The 24,089-nt window shown below is 42.4% G+C and overlaps 1 protein-coding gene across 3 annotated transcripts in view; it reads right to left on the bottom strand.

Moving 5' to 3' along the window:
- Positions 1-24,089, bottom strand: part of LOC138265539 (P2Y purinoceptor 12-like) — a 393,379-nt gene that overhangs the window by 310,210 nt on the left and 59,080 nt on the right. Inside the window, exon 1 of one of the 3 annotated variants that reach the window (XM_069213351.1) lies at positions 22,135-22,178. The exons of the other annotated variants lie outside the window; for them this stretch is intronic. The gene's annotated coding sequence lies outside the window, so the exon portion shown is untranslated. Of the gene's footprint in view, positions 1-22,134; positions 22,179-24,089 lie in introns of those variants that run through there. 3 annotated transcript variants of the gene reach the window in all.

Raw genomic sequence — 24,089 nt, 5'->3', positions numbered from 1 at the left:
ATAATTTTTGAATGTCTTAAACATTAAAAAATAACTCATATTCCTACCACTGCGCCCATTATATCTGACCGCTGATAAGCCATTTTAAGTGACCTGTATTTTTCACCACAAGTTAGGCCCAATCCACGAAAAGCAATAAACTTGCACCCGTAAAAGTTCTCCTACAAATGGGCACACATTTACTACTTTGTGAAATGTACAAACTTTGCGAGTAGTACACCTGGAAAGCCTAGACACCTGGTCAGTCTCAGTTTTCCTGGGTCTGTATTATACATTGTGCCCCGAAGTGCAACGTGTATAGGCATCCGCTTTGCCTGCCCCTAGGACACAATGGTATTACAGAGGGGGCTGCAGATGACTGTGTCGCCCCTTCTGTAATACGGATAGTGCTGGCGCACATGTAGCCCCATCACTATCATGAGAGGGGCATTCTGTAATTTGCATGGAGGTGTGACTGCATGCAAATGAGGGAATTTCTTTTCCTCTGCACTGGCACCATGTTATAGATGCAGGTGCAGACACAAACAGCCCCTTTAGGAGGCGATCTCATAGCACACCAAAAAAGTAGTGAACCCCCCTGAGGGCAGCCCTCAGAATAGGTAGAAGGGGGTCCAATTGGCACTGCAGACGTCCCTCTGCAGGCAGGTGCAGTCACTCACTGTATCCGCATGCAGGGGATCTCTCTCCACTCTTTCACGTGCAAGAGGGTTTCCATCTGCACTGTGAAACACAGGGCAGCTCCCAGTTCGGGTCTGGTGCACCAGTTTCAAAGTGTGCCCTTTTTGTAGTAGGGCTCAGGCATACTAGTGGCAACGTAAAATGCAAAATTTCACAAGTTGCTATTTCACCAACAATTAGTTTTACACAGTGGCTTTGTTGTCCAACTTGTGATTTCATTGATTTTTTAAATCTCCACAGGTAAAATGTTCTATCTCGACACCCCCACAAGGTTTTGGGTGTTCTATTCCTTTTCCTGCCTTTCAAGGGGATTTAATCGCGCTCTTTACTGGAGGGATTCTCAACACATTTCCAAAGTTAGAAAGGGTCAGAGAGGAGATAATGAATGTCAATAAGTGTATGAGTTTGCAGGCACTCACAAACTCTCGAGACAAATTACAGCATGATCTGTAGCTCCTAACTCCTAGTGTGGGATTTAATTACAACCAGACAGTTGTAAAATAATGTATGCATCCAGGGTATACTTTCGTGGATACCTCACAGGCCAACATGGAGCCATTTAGACAGTAAACTTGGCTTTTTCAAGCATAACGGGCTTTGTGGATTGACCTATGATTGACTATTCCTCACAATTCATCATTAGCTCACTTACTTTTCCCTAAAAAAGTTCCAGACATATGACTATGCCTCTGTGTTATGTATAACAAGTATTTTATCACTGATTTAATAATGATTCTAAAGACGTCAAAAATGCCATACTATTGTATCCTTTTTATTTTGGGAGCTGAACATTTAGTAGGCTAATAGGTATTATCTTCAATGAACAAAAAAACTCAAAAGGACTCCTCCAATTTATTCTGGAGAACGAGTCAACATGAGGATTTATTGTAACACAAAATAATTTGGCCCCTAATAATCAGTGCTTCAGGTACAAAAAATCTTACTGAACATCAAGCAAAAAAATAGTCCGTGCAGAAGACTTTCCAGACTAAGGGCCTGATTTAGACTTTAGGGGAAAGGGTAGACTGTCACAAACATGATGGATATCCCATTCTCGGTATTACAAGTTCCAGAGGCTATAATGGAATTGTAATATGGTGGACGGGATATCCGTCACATTTGCCACAGAGTAACCCCATCCGCCAAACTCTAAATAAAGACCTCAGTTTTCTTACAGTTTGAGAATATTCAATTTTTCATCAGTACAAGATTCAGATATTTCCAACTTCTGGAACCAAAAATCCAGAGGCTTATGTTGCTTCCCCAAAACTCCAACAAGTTCCACAACCTCTTAACATTTCGTACATGTAAGGTAAAAATAACATTGTCCTGTCACTAGTGATAAAGATAATTACTGTAGAAACTATCACACCCCTGATAAACATCAGCAATGCCTTCTTCACGCAAGACATCTTCTCTGATGCTCTCAAAATGTCACTGATCCTCCCAACTCGGAAGAAGGCCAACTGTGACCCTAACTAACTCTTCAGCTGAACCCCAAATTTCTCTGCACCATCGGACATTGTTGACTGTAAAACCTTATTCAGCACCCTGTTCTCTGGAAAGGACTCTGTTGACATTGCCATGTAGTAGTTCAACTCTTTCCTGAGACCACAAGTACCAGATTACCAAATCACCTCAATATTATGGACTACATTTCCGTGATCTCAGTGTAACCTAAGCCAATCAATGCCACTTGCGTAAATCTGGAGTGATGCGTGTCAGTGCAAGGCACTGCTTTGCGTCACTCTGGTGTTCACATGCATCCACCTACGGATTGTGGTGTATTCCAAGAAATTCCCAAGACAGGTTAACCTGGGAATGCGTTAAAATGCTGTGCCTTCCCAGGGGAGAGGCAACAAGGAGAAATTTCCCTATTTCTCCTCATTGTTTCCTGTTTCTAAGTGTGCTACATTCTGCAGCAGCACACTTAGAAAGAGAAAAATGCCTCTGAGGATTGTTTTTGTGCAGGAAGGTGTGCCTCTCAGCACAGAAACAATCCTGCCTACAACAAAGGCACCCTTGCAACACAGCACAAGGATGCCTACGTTGCTGCGAGGCAGCACATTGTGCACCAGAGTAAGGAAAGGACAGGAATATGGCTAATTTCTGCCCTCTCATTTCAGGCAGCGCAGCACAGCACAGCAAGGTGCCTTGCTGCATTGCATTTCATGAAAGTATGATAAATCTGGCCATTACATTTAATTTCCGTGGATGGGAGGGGTGAGATTTTCGAGTATGGAGGATGTGAATGAAGTTTCACTTTACAGTGACTAACTGAGCTACAGCACAGAAAACAGCTTTCCGAGAGTAATGGTGAAGTCAAGGATACCAACGAATAGACCTTGCCTCCAATGATGTGGTATGGGTCAAGAGTTTGAAAGGTGGATCAGAATGTGTGCTTTAGACTTAAGGGTATGATCTTGTGTACTACACTCCTTTTGTATCACACCGCCTGGGACATTTTTCTTTGATGCCTTAATATGATACTAGTCGGGAATAGAAATCCAGAGACTAAACCCTTGTGGAGATGGTGAAGGATAAGATGTTGAGCATGACCTTGCCCAGTCATTGTAAGATTTGTTGATGGTATTTGGCCATAAGGGAAATTAAATATTTCTGATACCATTTATCTTTAGATAGAATGCACCCATTCACGGGATATCCAGGCAGTTCATCAAAATGCTGCACATCCCTTAATATACCCTTCCTCTTCACCTATTTTGTCATGGTTTTTTGTATGTGCAACGCTTTCTAATCAATCTCCTTTCTGGCCTCTTCTAATTCCAATACACTTAGTGGGTTATTTATGATTGCATGGGTACTTGCATGGCGATGTGCATTTTTCTGGCTTTAAAATAGTATGAAAATTAACAGAACACTTTGTGCCACTTTGCACACTTTTAGGCAAACCTGTGAAAATAACTCTCTTTATATATATAGTCAGCTCTGGGATTTTGAGAGAGTGTCGGATTTTCTATTTCCATCAGGTATCTCAAATTTCTATATACTTCATAATCTATAATAATAAACAATAGGTCTTTAGCTATAATACAAAGAAAGAATGAACTCACGCATCGTAAACATGTGAATCTTCTATCTAAAGCTGTTCTTGCATCCCATCTTTCTGTGAGCTTAAAAAGCCAAAGTGATTTGATCTGTGTGTGGTGCTGTTTGTAAATACAAATAGTGTACGATTACTTGTGGTAACATGCCGATGAGTTTGTTTTACAAGATTCCATAGCAAGAGTACCTGAGCCCCAAGAAAGTGGTGTGGGATGACTGAGATGACTGTAAAAAAAGCCAAGCCGAAAGTCTGTTAGGGTTAGTTGGGGTCAGTTTCCCAAAGACAGCAGAATGACTTTATGTAACTTTGTGAGCCTAGCAGAAACTGAAAAATCCCTGCCAGAAGCACAGAGATCAGGGTTCCACTGTGACTCCACAGGAGATGGAGTATATATTGCTGTGTATTAACTATAGACTTGACCTTGTCTTAGCAGTAGAGGAATTTGGTGCTTTCCTATTCTCTTCCTTTTAATCTTTATCTTCATTCAAGATTTATAAGATTGCTAGGAAGGCTTATTGCACTGTTTTGACTTTCCGGGTTTCCTCTATATGTGCCCTCTTAAAGAGAGACTTGACACCTTTAACATATGCTGTTTTCTGCAGGGTCATAAGGTCGTGGCTACTGGGTGGAGTATCCATTTCTTTAGGCCATCTAGAAGGAGACTCAAAAGACCATCCAACTACGCAGGCCATGGCATGATGAGCATTTCAGAGGTGAAAGTGCCCTTCCCAATTTGGATTTCTATATTAAAATTGAAGGACAAGAAAGCTAATTGTTTCCTATATGGCATACCTACAAAAGAGATAAGAGCATTATTACTACTCTAATGCCTGTTGAACATTACCTCGTAAATTCGAAAAAAGATTGATTAAATTATTCTACTAGATGAAAAATTAAATCATCATTTCTCAAATATCATTTTCACCTCAAACCGAATTTTGATATTATTTGGGTCAGCTTTAACTCAATGGAAACAAATTATCAGTTTGGAATCTTTTGTCTTATTTGCTGGCGTTCTCATCATATCAATGACCATAACCTTGAAAACAGAAAAAGTGCTGTATTGGTAGTGACTTTGTGGATGATATAGGGTGGGTTTGATATAATTTGCTATTTCTTACTGGATATATTATTTGTTAGGATCGACCATAAAAGTTCAGGGCTCTAACTAGTTTCTAGTGTGACAAATTACATAATCTCATTCTTTCTAAGATTGAATGCTGCATCTGTGCTTTCTGTGGTCACCCCCCTGTCCAATAATTCAAGACTTTGGAATGTATTTCTCCCCTGAACAAAATGGAGAGTATTTTTGTTGGACAAGGCTTTCTGCAGGGTCACCCCAGATTGTTGCATTCCTTGGAAGCACCTTTTTTGTTTTAGCTTTTAGGACTCTGAGCAATTTAATCCTCTTAATTAGTGGTAAAGTGTGTTTACTCCCCTCTCTAAACATGATACAATTGGTATACACTCAATTGGATTATTTAATTTACTGAAAGGCCCCTAGTAGATGGTACTACATGTCCCCAGGACCTGTAAATTAAATGCTACTAGTAGGGTCCATTACCCATTGCGTCATCCACTAAAGTAGCCCTGTAAGACATGGTTCGAGCAAGATTTGCAGCCTTTGGGTGCAGTTTTAAATTGCTATTTCTCCCTAGCAAAATAATCCTTTTGCCAGGCCTAAACCTTCCTTCTCAATACTTGTAAGTCACCCCCAAGTTAAGCCCTAAAGTCTCAGAGACAGAATGCATGGTGTTTAAAAGTAGGAAATGTGTACTGTCTTTACATTGAAGGACTCTTAAAGTTGTTTTTCAATATAGAAAATCTAACTCTTCCTTAGACTAACACTGCGTTACATTATTACATCTAATAAGTGATAGCTTCAGTTTGGGAGCAGATAGAGAAATACTTCTTCCACTCATTTGAATTGTAATTTAAAACCCTCTTAAAAGGTAAAGTTGGATTTTAAGTGACTATTCTGAAAATGCTATGTTTAGAAAGTTGGCATTTTTCTGCTTAAATGATATGTGCCTTTCTATCAGTGTCCAGGGCAGCATGACTGGTAATGGCTGTCCTGTAGTGTGATTTGTATTCCTTCCAGACAGGAGGCTAAAGGTGCCTTTGTGTAAAGGGATTTGGTCTTTCTGACAGGATGGATAGGGAAGAGTTGGATCCTGCACTAATTACACTTCAAAGAAACCTGACTAGAGCACACACAAAGACACCAGGCCTGCCCTTGCCTTAGTCCCCGAAGACAGATCAGAGCCAACCCTAGGAAAGAGGGCAAACTTGCCAAAACTAATTTCGGAGGAGACATGGGATTTCCCCCACACATAGGCTGGTACAAGGTATAAAAAGACACCCTCAGTTGTGTTATTTTATGTTGATCTGGAAAGCGCACTAGTCATCTGTAATCGTATCCAGGCAAATGAGCAGGTGTGTGGCATATGGTCCATGCGGAGTTATTCGAAGGGCCAGGCCTTCAGCCTCTTGCAGAACTCAAGAAGCGAGGAAGAGGCTCTGATGTGCTATGGGAGGCTGTTTCATGCTTTGGATGCAACATTTGAGAACTAGTGACCACCTGCTCTGCCTTTGTGAATGTTGACAGTGTGTGTGAGTGATTGTGAGGCTGAGAGTAGGAGCCTGGTGGGCTAGTGAAAGTGTATACAGCTGTTCAGGTATACTGGTCCAGTATTGTGCAACGCTTTGTATGTGTGCATGAGGAATTTGAATTGGCTGCGTTTGTGAATGGGAAGCCAGTGTAGTTACTGAGGTGGGGTGAGATGTGGGTGCGGCATGGGAGAAGAATGAGTCTTGTGGTGCCATACTGGATAGTCCGAAGTCTGTGTAGGAGCTGCTTGAAGATTCTGGCACAGAGTGCATTGCCGTAGTTGAGTCTGCTTGCCTGATGGTTTGTCTGATGTGGCAGCCTTTTGAAGATCTTTTGCAGCATACACAGGATGTGGAAGCAGGCAAAGCTCACTGTATGGACTTGTGCTGTCAGGTTGAGTTTGTTGTCCTGGATGATCACCAAATTTCTGGTGTGGTCAGTGGGTGTTGGTCCCAGCTCTGTTGCGATCTACAGAAAGGTTTTATTTCCAAAGACTAGTACTTATGTCTTGACGTAGTCGAGTTTCAAGCAGTTTGGTTCTCAAACACTCTGCTACAATGTTTGTTCCTTTGGTGAAGTTGGTTCTATTAGTGGTTGTCTTGTCTGCAAGGAAAAGCAGGCGTTGGGTGTCGTCAGTGTAAGAGACGAAGGTGAAGCCTTGGGCTTGATTGATGTAGGCGGGAGGTGTCATGTTGAACAGAGTCGGGCTGAGAGACAATCCCTGGGGGACTCTGTAGATCAGATTCTTGGTCTCCGATTTGAAGGAAGGTAGTATAACACTTTGGGGTGTTCCCATGAGGAAGGAGAAGATCTAGTTGAGTGTGGGTCCTTGAATTGAATTTCAATCTTTTGGAGCCTTCTGATGAGTATTTTGTGGGAGACTGTGTCAAATGCTGCAGAGGAGAGGTTGAGGAGGACACAGGCCACTGTTTCTCCTTGGTCTAGAATGCTCTAAATGTCATTGGTGGCTGTGGTGAGTTCTGTTTCAGTGCTAGATTTTTTTCTGAATCCTGATTGAGTGTTGTCCAGTAGATAGTGCAAATCAAGGTGGCTTGTTGATGGCCTTCTCTATCATGTTGGCTGGGTAGGGGAGCAGGGAGAACAGATTGAAATTGCTCATTTGGCTTGGGTCAGCTAACGGTTTCTTGAGGAGGGCATTGACTACTGCATGCTTCTAGGAAATGTGGCAGATGAGATGGAGATGTTGATGATGTGTGTGAGGGTGATGTTGATGCTGATAGATGATGTACTGAGGTTGTAGAAGTGGTGGGGGTATGGGTCTTTTTGGACCCCTGAGTGGATGGGAGGATGAAGATGAGATCGCTAGCATCTAGTTGGTGTGTGAAGATGCTGTGGATGTTTGTAATTTTGCTACTGAAGAAGTTCTTAGGAGGGAATGATGCTGCTGACGAAAGGGCGCAGGTGTGGTGAATTTCTTGACGATCGAGATGATCTCTTTGCAGCTGATGAAGCTCCATTCATTTAATTCAGTCAGCATTCTTTTCTTGGTTTCTCTCAGTTGCTGGTGGTAGAGTCTGAGTGCAGCATGGTGGGTGGTTCTATCTGTGGTTTTGTGGCTTGCTCTTTATTTTATATCATTTGGAATCTTTAAGGTTCTCTGTGTGCCAGCAGGCCTGCTTGTTTATTCTCCTTTGCCTGTTGTAGTTGATGGGTGTGAGGGAGTCTGCACTCTTCTTGATCAAGTTGTTGAAGTAGATGATGCCTTTGTTGAGGTTATTCATAGTGGGGTTGGGTTAGCTTGCTTTGTGCTGAGGGTGTTGAGCCAGCTTGCGTCTGAGATTTTGCCCCAGCTGCAGCTGGGCAGCCTGACACTGGTGGGTGTGTTGGCTTGCTTTGTGTTGATTTCGATTTGGTGATGGCGTGGTTAGTCCATGTGAGCAGCAAAGTGGAGTTTTACTTGATGTTGTTATTGGTGATGAAGATGGGGTCCAGTGGGTGTCCTGTGGTATGTGTTGGGTCTGTGATGGGTTAGGCTACTCCAACCCTGTTCAGGCTTTTGAGGAGTGCTGTGGAGCATGGATTGGTTCTGTCTTCTAAGAGGAATTTGAGGTCACTCAGAAGTATGAAACTTTGGAGTCGATGGTGAGCGTGATAATGAATTCAGTGAAGAAGCTGTGGAAGATAGCTTGACGTCCAGTTAAAGTTGTTGACAATTTGCAGCTTGAAGTGGACGTGTTCCATAAATGGGGTGGCACTCTCCGACGATGTTGAGAATTTGATGGAGTCTTTGTAGATGACTGTGAGCCATCCTGCAGGCTTGTGAGGACAGTCCTGTCTTGCTATCTTGTATCCTACTGGGATTGCTGTAACAATATTGGGTGCCAATGTGGTGATTTCTGAGAAGAAGAGGATGTCTGGTGCATCGCTGTTCAGCAGGTAACATATTTTGGTTGTATGTTTGCACAGAAATTGTGTGTTGAGGAGCATGCATGCGAGTGAGCTTTCGAGTGTGGGTTTGCTGTAGCATGGGGTATTAGGTGGAGTTTTGATGGTTCTGCTGGAGCTTCTGTAAGATGTGTGGGTAGGCTGTTGCAGGTGAACCTACAGTGGGTGCAGGGGAAGGCTCCTACCATGGTATGTAGCAGGAAAAGCCAGCAGTGGAAAGAGAGACTTCCTGGGTTGACTGATCGAATGAGTGCTGCGCCTTATCTCTGGGGGAGTGATTGAATCATGGTTTATGGCACTGAGCACAGTCCTGGTGCAAACAGTGCATACAGACTTGCCTGCTGCATGCCAGAAGCACACTTGCTGTATGCATCTGCTGCACAGATGCAGAGCAGCTGCCCTTAAGTAGACCCTGGGAGGGGGAGGAGTGTGGGAGATTGGTGGGTGGGCTCCAAAGATGGGGAAGTAGAGGCAGGAATGAGGTGTCAGGAAGAGCATGACACAGACCAACGATGAGCCTCACTTTGTCCACCTCACAGCAACTGATAAGCAGACTCACCAGACGAAACATAATATGACTCAGACCTACACAGGACCTTCCCTTGCAGCCCAGACAAATCACACACATAGCCTTGCATTGCATCATTGTGCAGTCCGTGCATCAAGGACAAAAGATACAACTGTTATTGGGCTGCACCTGATCCCATACTCTACTGGTGCTCTTTCCCTGTCAGTCTGAACTTGTGACTTTGTCCGAGACTGGCACAACCACTCACCTGTAGTTGGTCATTCATGCCTTTTTGGTGATATTTTTCCTTAAACTTTCTAATTCTGCTGTTGTTTGTGCCTTTTCTCTCTCTTTTAGGACCTTTGCTCCCTCAGTTGCGCTCCCCACAGGCCCCCACCCTCCTACCATGTCCCTGCACCTTACCTGCTCTTCCTGACACCTGATTCCTGCCTCTACTTCCCCATCTTTTTAGCCCACCCATCAATCTCCCACAGTCCTCCCCCTCCCAGGGTCTACTTAAGGGCAGCTGCTCTGCATCTGTGCAGCGGATGCATACAGCAAGTGTGCTTCTGGCATGCAGCAGGCAAGTCTGTATGCACTGTTTGCACCAGGACTATGCCAAGTGCCATAAACCATGATTCAATCACTCCCCCAGAGATACAACGTTTAACATTTTGGAGTCAATTTATTTATTAAAGTGTCCTCTATTTTTCCATATTGGTTTGGGATTATTCTTCTGTTACGTTTTCACTTTATTACTGTTTGGGTGCTGCATAAATAATTTACACATTGCCACTAAATTAAGCCTGACTGTTTTCTGCCAAGCTGCCAGTGGGTTAAGCATATAATTATTCAGTGGCTTTTGTGGGAATTTCACTCCTGTCAACTGATAATCCAGTTTCTTACAGTTTCCTCCTCTGACTCTCAATAACCTGTCCATTTAAGAATCACGTCACTGCAATGAGCACAGCTCAGGAAAAATATTAGGCATATGGACTAAGGTGAAAAATATTTGAAACCAGTGGCATTTTGTGTGCAATTCAGCAAACAAGTACCACATACTTACCTTTCATGCTCAAAAATCATAAATAGTGGTTTGGAAAAGAGGTAACCTGGAGCCTGAGGTTTGACACAGTGGAAATGAGGTAAACATATTATTTTGGTGAGGTATGTTTAAAATAGTTGTAATCCATTTTCGTTGTAGTAGATGCAATGAAGGATAACAAAGATGAGAGGTGGCGGTCACTCTGAAACTAGGACAGTGACTGGAGTGCCTGTCTTCTTAAGAGTCTTGCATTTAAATAAAATGTCACCTGTTTTTGACATTTTCAGTGATTATCCTTTGGTCCTGAGAATTCTCGAATCAGAACCTTAAGTTACAGTATGCCATCTCTATTTGAAAATCAGGATCTATTGGAAATTTACCAATATTTGGACAATTAATCAAAAGGATGGATTTTCTACAAATATTTTCTTTGGGAAGGAATTCATAAGTGCTAGAAATTGGGTCTCTGGTTGGCAGAGGTATGCAACCTGCCTATGTAGAGACCACAATACAAGTTAGGGTAAGTCAGATATACACCGTAAAATAACCTGTGCTCATCCTCTGGTAACTTGACACAGAGCAGTCAGGTTTTAACTCGAGAGGCAATGTTAATGTATTTGTGCAACACTTTAATTACAGTAATGCATTGACAAACACCACAAAAAGACTCCACATCAGTCTACAAAAATAGAGACTATTTTTATGAGTAAGACAAGACCAAAACAACACCAATCCAATAGGTAATTCCCGAGATATGCAGTTTTAAAGATTTTGGTGAAAATAGCACATAAAGGTGCAACACGCCAACAGTGCTTATCTGGTTGCACTGGACCAGGACAACATCAAGAGTTCAGACCAACCACATTAGAGCGCATGCCCGTTACAGGGACCCACTTAATTCCCACTGAACACTGTACTTTAAATTCCTGGTGCACATTCTGTGTGCCGTTGCTTTGCAAGGCTTTGTGGTGGTAACGGTGAGGACCACAGAGGGCAGACCCCCTTATGACCACTTCCTAGGGTCCAGGACTGGGGTGGTAACATTTGGTAGGGCAGGCTCACAAATGGCAGAGTCCAAGTGCAGCAGAAGGTTGGTTGAATGTCTTTTATGTCCCTGAGACTTCAAAAACATGAGGCTAGTCATCTCCCCTTGCAGTCATTCTAGGTTGAGGGTTGTAGAGATACAGGTCCAGTCCTCGTCAGTCCCAGGCAAGAGGCCAGCAGGCACAGGTCAGCACAGCAAAAAAGGGGTCCAGCAAAGTAGCAGTCCAGCAGAGGGGCATTCCATTCAGCAGCACAGCAGTCCATCTTACTGACAGAGTATCCACAGGTCCAGCAGTGTACTGAAGTGGCGGTGTCTTAGGTCCAGTATTTATAATTTGGTGCCCTGTTTCTGGAGGGCGGGAGAAGCTTCTAGAAGCATGCCTTTGAAGCACACAGGTGCCCAGCGTCCCCCTCCCTTGTCTTGGCTTCCAGATGGCTGGGGTGACAAAGAGGGTTGTTAAGCCCCATTGTGGGTGGACTTGACAAGCCAATTCAAGTGTAAGTGAGGCAGTATGAAATCTGCCCCACCATCAAGCCAGTTAATTACTGATTAAGGCTGATCAAGTTACCCTTACTCTCACATTGTGTGTGGCTATCTAGAAAGAATGCATAGTGCCCAGCTGTCACCTACTCCAGACATATTGGAAGCAGGTAGCAGGTACACAGGGCTAGCAGTAAAAAAATGACAACTTTCTCAAAGTGACATAGTAATGATAAATTTGACTTTACCATTAAAGAGGATTTATCATTACACTTCCATAGGTACTAAACATGACAACTCTTTCTGCTTTTAATCAGAATTACACTTGATAAATGTATTAAGGAATTCCCATTGTTATCCTATGAGGAGGGTGAGCCCCACAGTAGTGAAAAACAAATTTGGGAGTTTCTCACTACCAGGACATGTAAAACTAAAAAGTATATGTTCTGTCCTTAACTTACACAGCACCCTGCCCTATGCGCTACCTAGGGACTTCCTTGGGGGTGCCTTATGTGTAATAAAAGGGGATTTTAAGTCTTTGAAAGAGGTTTGAAATGGCAAGTTGACATGGCAGTAAAACTGCAAATACAGGCTCTGCAGAGGCAGGCCTTAGACATGTTTAAAAGGCTTCTTAAGTGGTTGGACCAATTAGTGCTGCAGACCCACTAGAGGCATTTAATTTATATGCCTTGTTCATATGTAGTGCACTTTACTAGGGACTTATAATTAAATTAAATATACCAACAGTGAATAAGCCACTGTTAGCATGTCTTAGACTACAGTGCACCTGCACTTTCGCACTGGTCAGCAATGGTAAAGTGTCAAGAGTATTAAAGCCAACAAAAACAAATTTTGCAAAAGTGAAGGGAAACGGCAAAAGAAAAAAGACAAAGGATGACCCTGCAGAAAGAGCTAGGTCCAACGCTAAAAACACAATTTAAGTTCAACAAAGTTCTCCATAGAAAAATAATAGGGTTGTTTGTCATTAATAGCGTTTTAATTCTAGTTTTTTGTGTTTAATAAATGTTAGATCATATTGGGCCTGATTTAGATCTTGATAAATTTTTCATCGGGTTTCCCATCCGCCTAGTAGGTGGTCCGCCCATTATATTTAGATGTTGGCAAGCCCAGAGATGAACGACCGCTGACGAACCACCACCACCACCATGAATCAACACCCACGTCGACGGTGCCATAGACAAAAGTGGCTGGTGGCGGGACCTCAGCAACTTTTACTGCTGAGCTAATCACAATGTGCCTTCCCACTGATGGAACTGTGGCAGCTAAACCTCCACATCTGAGCTGACGGATTGGGAGGGATAAACTGGCAAAATGCACCTTTTTCCAAGTTTTCACATTTTCTGCTGCCATGAATCCAATCATACAAGTCCTGCCATTGCTGCTGTTTCTGGACCGAGATGAAAATCAACCCCATCATTCCCAGAACGGGATGTAAGTCACTGTATTACCTGTCATCCTCCGAATTGGCAGAGTAAATTAGCACAGGCCTCATGCATGTATAACAAATACTTGCAAGCAAGACTACAATGATTTGCAAAACATCTATCTGCAATGTTGTAGTAAGACAAATGATCATAAACACTCACTAATTTGTTACGAACTGTCTTCATGGTGATGGACACCTACACAAAAAGTCTTATCAATCCCAACTCGAAATGTGTCCGTACAGTGTGTGCAATAATTTTCCCTAAACTATCATATCATATCATATACATAAACAGCATACCGAATAGGAACTATATAAATCCTTGACAATGTAGCAATTGACTACAAAAATGTAGCAATTGCACTACAAAATGAAACACAGAATGTACAACCAATGCTAACTCTGAATTGAAAACATGTTGGAGATGTATGAAGGTCACATGTCCCCTTGGTTGGCGCAGTTTATGACAAACAACATATGTCATGGAACTTTAGTGTCAGGTTCCCTGTGTAATGCATATGTGTATGTTAAAGACCGACCATGTTAAAATAAACTCAAAGGCATTTTCCAGTCAAAAAACCAGAAACACATGTAATTTTGATGGAAGTGTCCAGTAACATGATGAATGCTTGCACCAAAATTAACATGTCCATCACAAATGTACAACACTAATGTATGCATTCCAAAGATATCTAAAAATTAAATCCTGTGCTTGTCACTGTTACAAATTAGAGTAAGTGCATGGCACACACATTAGCACATTAGCAGAAATAACATTCACAGCAAACAATCAGCAACAATAAAAAAATAAGGCCAGGACAAAGGTATTCAAAATTAAATTAACTTTTATATCAGCATGAGATACTTCTCTAATTTTTTCTCAATTTATCATCAATCAGTATAGTCCAAAATGTCCACTATTGGGGCATATGTGTGTGTATGTTTGTGTAATAGTGGGTGTTGTGTCTGCATGTGTGGTAGTGATGGGTATGGATGTTTGTGTTATGGTGGTTGTTGTGTCTGCATGAGTGGTGGTAGCGGATGTTTGTGTCATGGTGGGTGTGTCGCTCTGGATATGCATGTGGTGGTGATAGGGGTGTGTGGTGTCTCTTTGTGTGTGTTTCTTGCTGTTGTGTGTTTGCTTGTGTGTGCTTGAGTGGGTGCATGCAAATGTGTGTATGTGCTTTGGATAGGGCTGGTAAGGGGGATATTGGATAGGGAAGGGGTGGGAGATGGGAAGGGAGGTTGGAATGGGTGGGAGGCTGCGATCAATGAGGACGCCAGACCATGGAATGACCTCTGTATACCAGAGATGGAATCGTGAATGCCATCCAGGTAAGCTAGCATCTGTGTCATCTGGCCACTAAGCCCCTGGATGGCATTGATCTGTTGAGTATCCTCAACACTTTCTATCTCCTCATGTTACCAATCCAGGTCACAAACATCATCTAGGCCAGGGCAGGAAACCTTTATTGTAATGAAAGTCAATCCTGATTAATCCAAATTATTGTGAGAACCAAAAGGCCAAACATTCTGTACATTATTTGACCATAACCCCATGCACAGCTACATTGCTTCATGCCTAAACTTTATAGAGGCAGATACTATGGTTTGCATCACAAATAGGCCCATATTTATTATTTTTTTGCACCGCATTTGTATCAGTTTTTGACGCAAAAGCGGCGCCAATTTATAAAACACAATTATATTTTGTAAGTTTGTGCCACTTTTGCATAAAAATATGATGCAAAGGCGGCACAAAAAAAGTATAAATGTAGGCCATAGTGACTAAAGGCAGTGTGGAAGGGGTGCCATGTGTCAGTGAGAACCTGCTGTTGGGTCATGTAGGAACAAGTGTGTATTAATACAACATACTTGTATGGATGGTTGAGAGTCTGTGTCACTTAAATGTGTGCCACAGGAAATTACTTTCCTCCGTATGCGGCACCATGATATGTTTGAAGCATACATATACTCCAATTTCAAATTATGGGATGTAATTTCACTTGACAGAATAGCATCAGACAACTCCTCAACTTTGAGGATTCTTCTTGCATTTACATGTCACTCATTTCGACATGGGCTGTATGTTTTCACTCATACTAGTGGTACATTGTCTACTGATCACTGGAAATCAGCGGCCTGCAGTTTGTCTAATAAAATCTGGAACTGGGAGTGACTTGAACTGAAAATGGAGCTTATTCTTTCAGGTGATTTTTCATTTCAATGTACAGACATTTCTAGCATTGTCAAACAACATTCTGTACCCAGCCAACCATTCAGTTCACTACACTCCAATAACAACACTTCACTCATGAACAAAAGGGTTCAACTTAGTCTGTATTCAAAGGAGGAACAAGTTAATTTGTGAAACATTTCCCACTCAAATATGTACCTGTTCCTCTGGGTTCCCATATGGCTGATTGTATAGGGACAGGACCTCCCTGGTGAGGATCACCAACTCCTCAGGGGACTGGGCAGATCATGTCACCTGCTTTTCCCAGCATCCTGGCTCCCAGAGATTGGTAACAGCAGCAACATTCAAAGAGGTGTTGGTTGCAGTGTTAGGAGGCAAGTGAGCTTTTTTTCCAGATGCCGCATACAAGTACTCCCCGTACATGCTTTACAGCATAGATGGACACAGCCATTGGCTTTTCTGCATAGCCATCACATACTTTACCCTATGGCAATGTCTGTCATGGAGTGTTCCACCTACTACTTGGTCAACTTCCACCAACAGCCTTCGGACAGCCAATGTCCTGAGGGCAAGGTCAGGCACCCGCCAATGTTAGGACATTTAGCTGTGTACTTTTAACTTATTTGTGCATCACCATCACTCAAAATATTGGCTATTTTGTAAACAAATCTCAGATATGTATATGTAACGTATTTTTGCCAAGATATGACATAAAAAGTGAAAGTTACTATGCTTGACATCGATAGTCCCGCAGTGTATGTTATACTTGTTGACTGTAATTTAAAAACAAATGAAAATAATGTGCAAATAATACATTTTTTATGTATTATTCACTTATTTGTAAAGAAATGCCATACGTAAAGAAAAAAATTGATTTGAAGTAGTAAAGATGTTTGAAAAATGTGGTAACATACATGACACAATAAGATGACAAATCTAACCAAGAAATTAGATTTGTGTTGATTGTGAAAGTCTTGTGTGACAATTTTAATTGTTAGTTTGTTTTTCTTTCATGCAGACATATGAACCCAGACATGGTTAGGAGAACTCAAGTCTTCAGTCTGTTTTCAGACCCTGCCACTATGGAGGAAAGGATCATAACAAAAAGTTAAAATTAAATAGGCAAACTATACTGGATTCGTGTCAGCAGCTGGAGCCTCTTCTCTGCCTAACAATAGGAATAAAACTGAGTTAATACCAATAGGAATAAAACGGTGTTAATACCAATAGTGACACTTACGTCAATACTTCATTTTGTGGCCACTGTCTCTTCTGGAAACACTTGGCAGTATCTGGAGGCATGCCACAGCCAACTTTCAGTGGTGTGCTACAAAAAGTCCAATGATGAGAAACATCAAAAATGTCATCCTGTTTCCAAGAGCTCAGGATTTGGCCAATGTGAAGGGAGAATTTTATGATTTAGGTGGCCTACCACATGTGGTTGGAGCAATTGATGGCACACATATTTCCTTGGTGCTACCTTACACCAGGGAAAAGCCTACCAGAATCAGAAGAACTTCGACCCTGATTTATACTTTTTGACGCAAACCTGCATTAGCGCAGGTTTGCATCAAAAAGTATAGCGCTGGCTAGCACCATTCCAGAGCACCAGCCTGGTGCCATATTTAAGGAATGGTTAACATCAAAATACATGACGCTAACCGGGTGGAGGAGGCGTAGGGAAAACTGGAGGTTGTGCGTGAAAGAATAGCGCTAGTCAGGTTAGAGTCAAAATAAGGACTCTCACCTGACTAGCGCCATTCTTTCACGCACAACGCCCATGGACATGACTCCTGTCTAAGTAAAGACAGAAGTCATGCCCCCCAGCCCAATGGCCCTGCCCAGGGGACTTAAGTCCCCTGGGCAGGGCCATTGGGCCCAGTGCCATGTAGGGGGGCCCAAGTTAGGCCCCCCCATAGCAAGTGAAAAAAAAGAGGTAAATACTTACCTCTACTTACCTGTACTTACCTGGAATCGGGTCCCCCATCCTCCACTGTCCCTTTGGTGTGGGTGGGGGTGTCCATGGAGCCTGGGAAGGGCACCTGTGGGCTTATTCCAAGGTGTTCCACCATCGAAATCGTCCCACAGGTCCCCTACCCCTGCCCATTCCCAAGCGTTAAATAATGGTGCTAAGCAAATTTAGCGCCATTATTTATGGGACTTCTCCTCCCATGTGTGAATTCAGCATGGGAGGATAAATATAGCACTAGGGCCATAGCGTGGGTTATTGCCCAGGAACGCCTTTTTTCCATAAGCAAAAACCGACACAAATTCAATAACTTTGGTACTAGACGTGACTAGCGCCAAAGTTTAACTATGGAATTAGGTTTGCGCTGAATTAGCGTAAATAAAATTACGATAATTTGGCGCAAACCAAGTATAAATATGGGCCTTCCTTTCTTTCAATGTGCTAGTTATCTGCTTACAGGATTTATACATCTGAAGTGTGTGTGCCCACTTTCCTGGGTCAACACGTGATTCCTTTCAACTGCAGAACAGGACCATACCCTTGAAAATGTCACAACTTGGACCTCAGAGGGCCATGCTTGTTGGTAAGTACACTATAACTTGAGGTTCATTAGCTTTAATCCTATTTTACAATTGCTTGATATGAATTTAATCTATCAATTGATTGCGTCCATGTAGGAGACTCAGAGTCTCTCAACCAACCATGGCTGTTGGCACTGCTGAGGAATCCAACAACACCAGGGGAAGTCTGCTTAGGTGAGGACCATGGAAGAACACAGGGGCCACTGGAGCGGGCTTTTGGGTTCCTGAAGGCTTGAATTTGGTGTTTGGGCAAGACTGGTGGAGCCCTTCTCTACTCACTCGATAAGGTGTGCCAAAACACGGCTGCTTGCTGCATTTTGCACAACATTGCCCCACAACAGAACATCTAAATCCTCTCAGAGGAGGGAGACCATGAAGAGCCACTGGGTGAGAATGCCAAAATGCCCAACGAAGATGACAGTGGTAAAAAGAAAGAAATTGACCTATGTCAAGATGTCATTGAGCACTTCTTCACCTGAGTGTTAGTGTACCCTTACATGTTGTGACATCCAATGTCAGAACAACTTGTGACATACTCAACATATCAGTCTGCAATGGTAATTTGGAACAAATGATCAGTGCAGGAACTTCTAAGGCCAAGATGTTTGTGGATCAGAGTTTCCCTACATTGTCCACTGTGTTTATTGACATAGATTAACTTTGCTTGTGCTAAGTATATGTGTCCTCCTAACTTACCAATTAAGTCAAATAGTACATGTAAAGTCATTAATTTTCCCTTGTTATTCTCGTTCAGTGTCCTTTACAGATATCATCTTCCTTCGGACATTTCAAAGTTGTGACATTTGCAATGAAGTGCTGTTGTTGAAGCTATAAAGGGAACGTGGGTTGATCCTGGGACAGACACCTAATTGGCATGGACAGATCCTTTACAGCGACAACTTGCACTGTGATTGAATGGAAGTTCTTAAGATTGTATCAAACTTTTTTCTGTTGGATATTCACACCAGGGCAATATGTGCTGTTTAACTTGCTCTAACCACATATGCATGTCAAGCCATAGAAAACAGGTCTCCCTTAAAGTTGGCTAAGTCTTACATTTGTGTTCAGTGTAGGAAGCTGTTGATGTATCTCATCATAGTTGAAAGAACTTTTTTAACACACCGCTGAATGGTGGTTGTGACATTGTACCAGATACTGCCACATTGACCTGAAATGGGTATATGGCTTTAAATGTTGTTACTGCCATGATGTAGACTATTGGTGTTATTGATGTAGGATTCCTACTTTGAAGGCAGGATGTCTGGTTCCAGCTGAGGTCATGGATCTAAAATAGTTTGCCTATTTAATTTGATTTCATGTAATATTCCCTTTCTTTTATGGTGTTCAAGTTCTGGATTGCCAACTTCTAAATGGCACAGACTGTTTGGCTTCTGCATTGTTTGTGAAAAGCATGTTTGACTGTGTCACAAACTTGTTACCTAGAAATATATGACACCAAAACATTCAGATTTAATTGTTTCTTTTTCCATCTTTTTAACATGGGAAACATATCACCAAGTCGGTATCTCTTATTTGTTTTAGTATCGTATTGTTTGACAGATTTCAACAATGATGGTGTCCAGAGACATAGAAAAGGATTTACCACAATAAATATAACACCAATTGTTCACTTTGTTTTATGTGCCTTATTTTGAACAAAAAGATGTGTGCACTAGATTTGAAACAAGAATAAAAAAGGACAGGAATAAAAAACAAAAGTCCATCATGGTGGATGAAACTATATTTGTTGAGCACAAGTCGTTTGGAGTCTACAGGGAGTGCAGAATTATTAGGCAAATGAGTATTTTGACCACATCATCCTCTTTATGCATGTTGTCTTACTCCAAGCTGTATAGGCATCGAAAGCCTACTACCAATTAAGCATATTAGGTGATGTGCATCTCTGTAATGAGAAGGGGTGTGGTCTAATGACATCAACATCCTATATCAGGTGTGCATAATTATTAGGCAACTTCCTTTCCTTTGGCAAAATGGGTCAAAAGAAGGACTTGACAGGCTCAGAAAAGTCAAAAATAGTGAGATATCTTGCAGAGGGATGCAGCACTCTTAAAATTGCAAAGCTTCTGAAGCGTGATCATCGAACAATCAAGCGTTTCATTCAAAATAGTCAACAGGGTCGCAAGAAGCGTGTGGAAAAACCAAGGCGCAAAATATGTGCCCATGAACTGAGAAAAGTCAAGCGTGCAGCTGCCACGATGCCACTTGCCACCAGTTTGGCCATATTTCAGAGCTGCAACATCACTGGAGTGCCCAAAAGCACAAGGTGTGCAATACTCAGAGACATGGCCAAGGTAAGAAAGGCTGAAAGATGACCACCACTGAACAAGACACACAAGCTGAAACGTCAGGACTGGGACAAGAAATATCTCAAGACTGATTTTTCTAAGGTTTTATGGACTGATGAAATGAGAGTGAGTCTTGATGGGCCAGATGGATGGGCCCGTGGCTGGATTGGTAAAGGACAGAGAGCTCCAGTCTGACTCAGATGCCAGCAAGGTGGAGGTGGAGTACTGGTTTGGGCTGGTATCATCAAAGATGAGCTTGTGGGGCCTTTTCGGGTTGAGGATGGAGTCAAGCTCAACTCCCAGTCCTACTGCCAGTTCCTGGAAGACACCTTCTTCAAGCAGTGGTACAGGAAGAAGTCTGCATCCTTCAAGACAAACATGATTTTCATGCAGGACAATGCTCCATCACACGCGTCCAAGTACTCCACAGCGTGGCTGGCAAGAAAGGATATAAAAGAAGGACATCTAATGACATGGCCTCCTTGTTCACCTGATCTGAACCCCATTGAGAACCTGTGGTCCATCATCAAATGTGAGATTTACAAGGAGGGAAAACAGTACACCTCTCTGAACAGTGTCTGGGAGGCTGTGGTTGCTGCTGCACGCAATGTTGATGGTGAACAGATCAAAACACTGACAGAATCCATGGATGGCAGGCTTTTGAGGGTCCTTGCAAAGAAAGGTGGCTATATTGGTCACTGATTTGTTTTTGTTTTGTTTTTGAATGTCAGAAATGTATATTTGTGAATGTTGAGATGTTATATTGGTTTCACTGGTAATAATAAATAATTGAAATGGGTATATATTTTTTTTTGTTAAGTTGCCTAATAATTATGCACAGTAATAGTCACCTGCACACACAGATATCCCCCTAACATAGCTAAAACTAAAAACAAACTAAAAACTACTTCCAAAAATATTCAGCTTTGATATTAATGAGTTTTTGGGTTCATTGAGAACATGGTTGTTGTTCAATAATAAAATTAATCCTCAAAAATACAACTTGCCTAATAATTCTGCACTCCCTGTAATGTACAAAATACATTTCTCCTCAGAAAATGTAAATGTGTTCATTTTTTAGTCCTTAGAGTGAATGGTGGACACACACTGGAGGAAATTAGGTTCTGGGGAGGAAGTGGTGGAGGTATCTTGGAGGAGTTGTTGGAGGTCTTGTCATCATCTCCTGGTGGTCCGGTGGCACAGGTTCAGGGACTGGGATGGGTGGATCAGTTTCCTATTGTGGCAGGGCCTCCCTGTCTGTGGCTGTGCAAGATGTATTGGGTCCTGATGTAGAAGGACCACAGACAGGGGTAGATGGTACAAGAAAAGCCCTGCACTTCTGACAGTAAATATCAAACATCACCCCAGTCAAGGAGCACAAATCAGACTCGCACTTCTGAAGCTCACGGATCTACCTCCTCTGCACCTGCTTAAGATCCCTGATTTCTGTTAGGATCTGGCCCATCACATCTTGGGACCGTAGTATTGCTCCTAAGACTCGGTTAATGGTGGGCTGGGTGACAATGATGGCAGTGGCCTCCCTTTCCTGGCCCACTGATTCCCTCCTACAACAACTACTCCCACTACTCTGTGCCTTTGAGGCCATGTGGTCCCCCTGGGTCCTGGCACAAGTAGAGGTGGTGGTGGTTGCCCAACAGTAGACAGGACTGGGGGACACAAGCTGTGTTGTTATAGCAGCTGGGATGGGAGGTATAGGTGAGGGCCAAGTGTGACTCACTGGGGCTGTCTGCCCAAACAGAACAAAAGGACCAGGCATCCCTTGATCATCCAAACCTGCAGGAGTGGCGTCCTCACTGAAGATTTGATCTTGGCCTGGAATGGAGGTGTCTTCGGTTGCAGACGGTAGTCCACTTGCCCTAGAGTGGTCCTAATAGGAATTACAAAATAAAAATACATTAAAGGTCTGTATTGTACATCAAATCTGTCTTCAGCTATGTATGACACCACCCTAAAAAATTAAATACATATGATTAATGGGAAGTTGGGGCCTTTGCATGATTTTTCACGTTTTACTCATGTAGGTTAATGTGCACACTTCAGTAACAATGATGGGAAAGTGTGCTGAAAAGTAAAATGCTACTTAAAAAGTGAACATTCCATGTACCATGTGCCATGTATCTCAACAAAGTAGAATTGAGAGCTGAGCCATTTCAAGGCCTAGCAGCCTCAAAAACAAACAGTGGTACAGCTTATTGGATCAAATGGAAGTAGTCATCATATGAACACTGCAAAGTAAATTGTGTATCAATACTACTTATAATCAACATGCCACAGAACATGGCTGGAAACCTTTGAATATACACACTATAATGTATGCAAGCAGGTAGATCAATTCAATGCAGTAACGAGAAGGTGACAACATACTGGATCAAAACAGCATTTGAAAGAAGGTTAGGCAACATCACATTGCATTATTGAATTGCCAATACTTGTGAAAAGGTGATTAACATATACCTATAAATTAACACAGTGAAAATTAAGCAAACATTTACTATAAGTACATACATATGTGTATAATGTGAATAGGTTGAGATATATCTTACAAGCACTATGCCTTCAAATGAATATGGGTGTAGTTTGGAACCTGTTTTTTGAAGTAAAACAACCTACATTGAGATACAGCAGAGAACTAGTCAAATGCAAGGGGTGATCCATGGGGGACAATACACAATCTGACAATACATATTGGTCATTGTTAAATAGATTATAACAACCTTGATGGTACTGATTTGGAGAACACAAGGTAGTTTGGAAACTAAATTTAAAAAATGTGAGAGGTGCCTAGAAACATTCTTAGCAGCTAAATTGAGGGTAAGGACTCCATTTGTGATTAGTAAGAAATATATAGGTGTACCTTAACAGTCTCCTCTCCACCGGATGTTCCCGTCAAGCCTTCAGGATGTAGAATCTGCAAGACCTTCTCCTCCCAGGGAAAGAGTTGTGAGCGGGGGCTGGGAGAACCAACACCAGTCCTTTGGGCATCTATGTGATGCTTGGAGGCCAGAGGACAGACTCTCCCTCGCAGGTCATTCTGCCTCTTCCTAATTTCATCCCATGTGTGCAGATTGTTAGCTACAGCTTTCACTCTGTTGACTATTCTGTTCTTCATTTGCCTTTTCTGAGATATGGTAGCATTTTGTACTTGTGCTCCAAACAATTGTGGCTCTACTCTAATAATTTCATCCACCATGACTGTCAATTCTCCCTCTGTAAAATGTGGGTTCCTCCTCCCTGTCACAGTGAAGCAAAAATATATACTAGAGTCCCTAAAGTGATTTGAAAAATAATGAAAAAATGAAAAAGTGAAAAAAACAGGAAGAACAGACAAACGAAAATATACCTGGCTGTTCAGGGGCAAAGTCATCCTCAGAATGGTGGACAGCAGTGGAATGGCAAAGGATCATGGTCTGAAATGGGGTGTGTTTTAAAGTGTGTTTTGCAAGTGTTCACAATTGTCCAATAGACATCAAATGTGGGCTGCTAACATCCATCCAATAGATAGAGCCATAGTTCAATGTTGACGGGGTACCGCAACGGACTCCCGCCGTCATGGGACCACTGCTGGTACACCGCCAGCTCGACTGTGTTATCTAAATATGGCCGGCCCAAAGTCACCGTCGCAACGGTGACGGAATGCTACTCACCAACATTGGAGTTCATGGCGCCAGCTGCAGGTTACAGCTAATGCCATGGCGTACACTCCATTTACGCGGACTGCACCTGAACAG

The sequence above is a fragment of the Pleurodeles waltl genome, chromosome 11 (assembly GCF_031143425.1).
Source record: "Pleurodeles waltl isolate 20211129_DDA chromosome 11, aPleWal1.hap1.20221129, whole genome shotgun sequence".
NCBI classification, from domain to species: Eukaryota; Metazoa; Chordata; class Amphibia; order Caudata; family Salamandridae; genus Pleurodeles; species Pleurodeles waltl.
The sequence above is the reverse complement of the archived record's forward strand: the minus strand, read 5'-3'. Positions and strand labels throughout refer to the sequence as shown.